General features: G+C 43.2%; 1 long non-coding RNA gene across 1 annotated transcript; it reads right to left on the bottom strand.

The window, feature by feature from the left end:
• Nucleotides 1–224: 224 nt before the first annotated feature.
• LOC138856474 (uncharacterized) lies at nucleotides 225–2,928 on the bottom strand. The gene is made up of 2 exons (XR_011395690.1): nucleotides 1,991–2,928; nucleotides 225–1,925 (listed from the first exon to the last, which is right to left on the bottom strand). It is a non-coding gene; the product is annotated as an uncharacterized lncRNA (long non-coding RNA).
• Between the last annotated feature and the right edge of the window lie 2,744 nt (nucleotides 2,929–5,672).

The following is a 5,672-nucleotide window of genomic DNA, read 5'->3' as shown; positions in this document are numbered from 1 at the left end:
TTCTTCACCCTAGCATCCAAGTTTTGTTTCCATGACTTCCTGTCTAAGATTAGTCCTAGGTAGCTTGCCTTATCTCCAATTGTTAGCTCTGTCTTACCATCATTTAAGTTTAGTCCGCACGATACAGCCCAACGGTTTATATCGTCCAGGATCGTTTGCATAAGGTTTGCGAGAGTATTAGGGAATTTACCTCTAGCCGATATTGCCCAATCGTCAGCGTAGGCCACAACATGTACCCCCTTCTTCTCTAGATCCCTCAGCAACTTATTCATTGTCAGGATCCAGAGAAGTGGGGATAACACGCCTCCTTGGGGTGTACCCCTTTGGACGGATCTACACATCGTTGTCGCTCTCAGCTTTGAAATTATTGACCTGCTCGCGAGCATCTGTTCATATAATTTTCTGAGAGGTTCAGAGATGTCCAGATCTTTAAGCGCACTCAGTATGGCTCTAGGCTGTATGTTATTGAAGCAATTAGAGTGTATTCTTTAACTTCTAGAGATTTTTCAATCTCCGCCACCACAGAGCTCAGAGCTTTGTCTGTGTATTTTCCTTTAGAATACGCATGCTATGAACCAGGCAACTTGTCTGCTTTTAGTTTGTTTCTTATATATAGTTCTATTAGCCTTTCCAACGTTTTTAGAAGAAACGAGGAGAGACTAATAGGTCTGAAGTCCTTTGGATTTGTATGCGAGCTTTTGCCTGCCTTAGGTATATATATTACCTTGTCTTCCCTCCAAAGCGAAGGGATATAGTATAATTGCAGCGCCCCCTTAAAAATGGTAACTAGCCAATCCATTATGTAATTCTGCGACTGCAGGAATTGAGCCGGGAATAGACAATCTGGTCCCGGCAACTTGAAGGGCTTGAAGCTATTTATTGCCTAGCGTACGTTGCTTTCTGATACTGTGTTAATAAGAGTGGAGTCTATTTCTGCTCCACTGTCTTGAGTATATTCAACAGTATGGCTTTCAGAGCTACCTGGGAAGTGGGTATCCATTAGTAGTTCCAGTGACTCTTCACTGGATACCGTCCAACTGCCGTCTGGCTTCTGAAGATAATCGATACTATTCACAGATTGTGCCATTATTTTCCTAAGTCGAGACGCTTCCGCCGTGTTCTCGAGATCATTACAAAAAGATTTCCAAGAATTTATTTTTGCTCTCCTAACTTCCTTCTTGTATCACCTAAGGAGGTTGTAGTAATAATCCCAGGCTGACTCGCCTTGGGATTGCTTAACTAAATTGAACTGCTTTCTGCATCCTTCCTGTAACTTTTTAAGTTCGAGAGACCACCAGGGTGGCCTAGTTCTACTTCGTGTTATTGGACAAGCCACTTCTAATGCTTGCCGGCAAGATTCAGTGAATTGATCAGCGAGGATGTCGAGATCCTCTTTACTATTGGGCTGAAACGGCGGAATTATAGGGATACGTTTTTCCAGCTCTTGCATGTGCACCTGCCAGTTCGTTTTCCTATGATTCCTGAAGTCCATGCCTCTATCGGCCCTTTCTTCTAATATACATTCAATATATTGGTGATCCGAAAAGTAATGTTCTTCGAGGACTCTCCATTAGGTTACCCTGTCGAATAGTACTTCCGACACAAGTGTAATATCCAGTACTTTTTGTCGGTTTCTTGTAATAAATGTTGGCGTCCTTCCCTTATTACACAACAGTAGCTTAGTGCCTAGTAGGTAATTGAAAAGACACTCACCTCAGTCGTTGATATTTGAGCTGCCCCAGACTGTGTGATGCACGGTTGAGTCGCATCCAAGTATGATCATGCACTTGGATGCCTCGCTATCCCTTACCATCTCTTTTGCCATCAGAGGGGGAACCAGCCTCTCCTCGTACGGCGTATAGCACGACACCAGCCGATAACTGCATGTCCTCGTTTCCCAGCTTACTGCTATTGTGTCGTTGTTGCTGTAATGATGTAATATAAAAACGTTAGGGGTTTTTCTTTGCCATTATGCAAGCTCTGATTTTACCTTGACTATTAGCCATAAATAAATTATAGCTCGGTGTCCTCAGTCCGCAAATACGCCCTCCATTAACTCATGGCTCCTGGATGAGGACAAACTCAGGCTGTTCTATTGCCACGCGGTTAATTAGGGCTGCTAAAGCTAGTTTGCTGTGATGAAGATTAATTTGTAGAAGACGCATTAACTAATGTTGTTTCTGCATTTTCCTGAGAGTCGCTTAAAATCTCTCTCTCAGTATACAAGTTTAAGAGTCTGGCAGCAAGCTTAAACTCGGAAGAACACTCTCTACGCTCTATACTTTCTACATCGCTCGAGAACTCGATGGATTGTTTTGTTAGTAATAGCAGAATCTGCATCGTGGCCCTTTTGGTCTCGATGCCAGATTCTGCTACACTTTCGTCAAATGCCTTGACGAACTTCCACCCCTTCGTGGGCAGACTCGGGTTGCAGGCTCTTATGAGCTGCATAATCTGATCCGGCTGTGATGGTGTAGCTGGGATCCATACCCTTGCCGTTGGTCTGGAAGGTTTTTTAGCCACTGCTATCAGTTTTGCGCACGCGTATACTTCCCCTACATTGGATATAGCAGCTTTGTATAGTGCAACCGATCTCCCGTCATCTCATGCAATCATTTTAATGTGGCCCTGGTACCAGCCGGCATCTGTGCATGACGGTGGCGGACCTGGATTGCTTATTAGCACTTCCAGCGCTCTGGGGATTCTTCCTTCGGGGTCCCTCTCATCCAGAACGCCAATGACAATTCGGTTCCGGACCACTTCTGCAAATGATTTTGCGGGCGTCCCGCCCTTTGTTTTCGGTTTCGTTAGAATGACGGCTTAGCCTCTTCAGCTGACCTCTGTCGCTTTGCTGCCTTTACTGGAGGTTCCCGTTTAAAATTAAGTATGACCGCCCTCGTGCAGTCAATTGATGCTAGGAGCTCCTTGGTTAGCTCCTCTTTGGTTGGCTGTTGCAACTCCACTAACCTCAATAGGTATGCGGCGCGTTGTTTCTCCGCATACCTTGCCTTTGTCGGGTCCTGAATATTGAATGCGGGCCACTCTCTGGCAGATGCACTTCCAGCAGCAGCCCCTTTTGTATTTCCCCCCTCCCCCCGCTTCTCAGTCGTGTTTTGACTGCAGGGTTTGGGCCTGGCTGCCTCCGGCGCTACTACTTTCTTGGGGCCAGCTTTAGCTTCTGCCCCCTTCCTTGTGCCTGCCTTATCTACGGGACCAAGCTTCGCTCCTGTCCTCTTGCTAATTGTTGCCGAGCTCGTTGCAAGCGCTCCTCTTTTATGGGAGCAACTAGCTCCCTCCCGATTTTTTGGTGGAGATCCGGGCTCCCTTGTATGTTTGTTTTGGTTTTTTGTTAGGTTTAGGTTCATAAATGGTCCCACGAGTGTGGGGGAAAGTGTGTCCGCTTGCGCATAGGCCCCGCTACGCAAGCAAGGCTATCATATTACGGAGGGCGCCAGGTATCCGTAAGCTCCGTTTGAGACTGGGCTATTTAAGGGCCCCCAGCCAGGTTGATCCTCGGCACGTGTCGCATGACACCTTGATCCAGCCCTTTATAGTACCCCCAACCATGGTAAGGCTCCTTACCTGTATGCTGTGCTATCGAGGAACATCGAACACACTGGTAAGAAGTCTGACCTTAGCTAGATTCCTCACGTCTACGGCAGGGGCGGTCTGTTACCAGCTCGAGGATTCAGTAGGTGATTTCTGCCGACCTTCCATAAGGAATACGTGACATATATTTGGTTGGCGTAATATTGTCTTCTATAATTCCTCGTATAAACCTGCCAATTCTACATTTTGAACCAATACACCTTTTTTACTACTAAAACGGCTTAACTTGGCATTCTGCATAGGTTGCCTACTAATATTTATTCGCTAGTTGCTGTGCGCTTAAGGGGTCACCGTAAACTCTTATTGGATCTCTGGAACCACCTATACCAATATCTATCATTAATCTCAGTAGATATATTGCTTCCTTCGCTGCTGATGCTAACGCAATGTATTCGGCTTCCGTACTGCTGAGTACCACGCTGCCTTCATGCTTACTTTTCCATGAGAATGCACTACCGCCTAAGAATAATATATAACTTGCGTATGCCTTGCGATGAGACTGTTGCTGCCCCAATCGGCATCCTCAAATCCTTCTATATATTTGCCCCTACGACGATATACCAATTTGTAGTGCTCTTTCGTAGATAGGTATCGTCAAATATGCTTGATAAGCAGGTATGCTTCGAGTTCTTTGTGAGGATGTTGATTTCTATGAGCCAACTTCGCGACTGAATGTAACAGTTAGGCCTTTGGCAAATAGCTACATACATTAATGCACCTATGGATGGCTGATACGTTCGACAATGGTATAATCGACAAATGATCATCTTTTACTTTTCAAAGATCTCTCTAATATATAACTTTTTTCCAATTTCAATGCTGCCTTTTTCACCGTCTCTTGTAATTTCGAACCCCAGAAAATATGAGATTGGATATTTTTCGACACATTCGAAGTTGTTTGTGATTTCTGCTTTGACTGCAAGAAGATCTTCTCTGACTTGGCAACTTATAATCAGATCATCAGCATATACAACAATGAGACATAAATTACCTCGATTGCTCATTCTGTACAGACACTGTGCATTACTGCATGCCTTGAATCTAATTCTTTTTAAAACTTCATCCAATTTCTGGTTCCATTCACTTTCAGATTCTAGAGCATCGTACTCTACTTTCATTGCTCTTATCCCGTCGTTTGCACATTTGCTACTTTTAGATTCTTCAACACTTTGAGGGATTTTGATTTCATAAATATTTTGTATCATGTTTAATGTCTTATACATTTTTCCACAACGTACTAGCTTAGGTTTCCTCGTCTTGTTTGCGCAAGACTCTCTTTCCTAATCGAAAATTCGCGAAAACTTTCCCGATAGTCATACTCAAAATCTCCATCTTGCGATTCTTCAAACACTTCTTTAAACGCGTCGTCACTGGCATTTTCTCCATCTTCACTCAGTACCTCCGATGCTGTTTCTTTGTTGATAGCTTCAGATTTTCAATAGACATCATGTCCGAAAAATCACCGGATTCATTTCTTTTAACGTTACATCGCGTTTCTCTACAACCATGCGTTGATCAGGATCATATGAGCAGTATGCTTTCGAAGTTAGTGAATAGCCTACCATAATACATATACAGCTCATATATATTCACCAAGTCCACTTCGTAGCAACATGCTAGTGCCATTTTAATGTTGTGGTGTGTACGGCACGCTCACTCAGAAACTTATTAAATTCTTTATTTACGAATTCATGAATATGAATCGTTTTGATTATTTTTTCAGTTGGCCTTCTACTACATATTTAATCATTTTAAATTTATCTAGAACTTTTTCTTTAGACCTCAGAAAATTCACATATATACGTCTAATTTTACCGTCTATAAAACTCAAAAAATAACACGCGAGTCCTAAGGACGTACGTAAAGAACACATGTACAGTATGCACTAATCCTAAAATGTTTTTTGTCATGCCATGATACCCTTTTCATTCGAAAAATAAATACACATTATTTTTGCAAAATTTCTATCAAACGTTAGCAGCTATCGCGACTGATATAAAATTACTGCTCATATTTGGCGCAAACACAACTCTGTACAGAACAATGTCACTCTCTTATGATCG

The sequence above is a fragment of the Bactrocera oleae genome, chromosome 3, assembly GCF_042242935.1.
Source record: "Bactrocera oleae isolate idBacOlea1 chromosome 3, idBacOlea1, whole genome shotgun sequence".
Lineage (NCBI taxonomy): Eukaryota > Metazoa > Arthropoda > Insecta > Diptera > Tephritidae > Bactrocera > Bactrocera oleae.
Note: the sequence above shows the minus strand (reverse complement) of the source record. Positions and strands in the feature narration are given on the sequence as shown.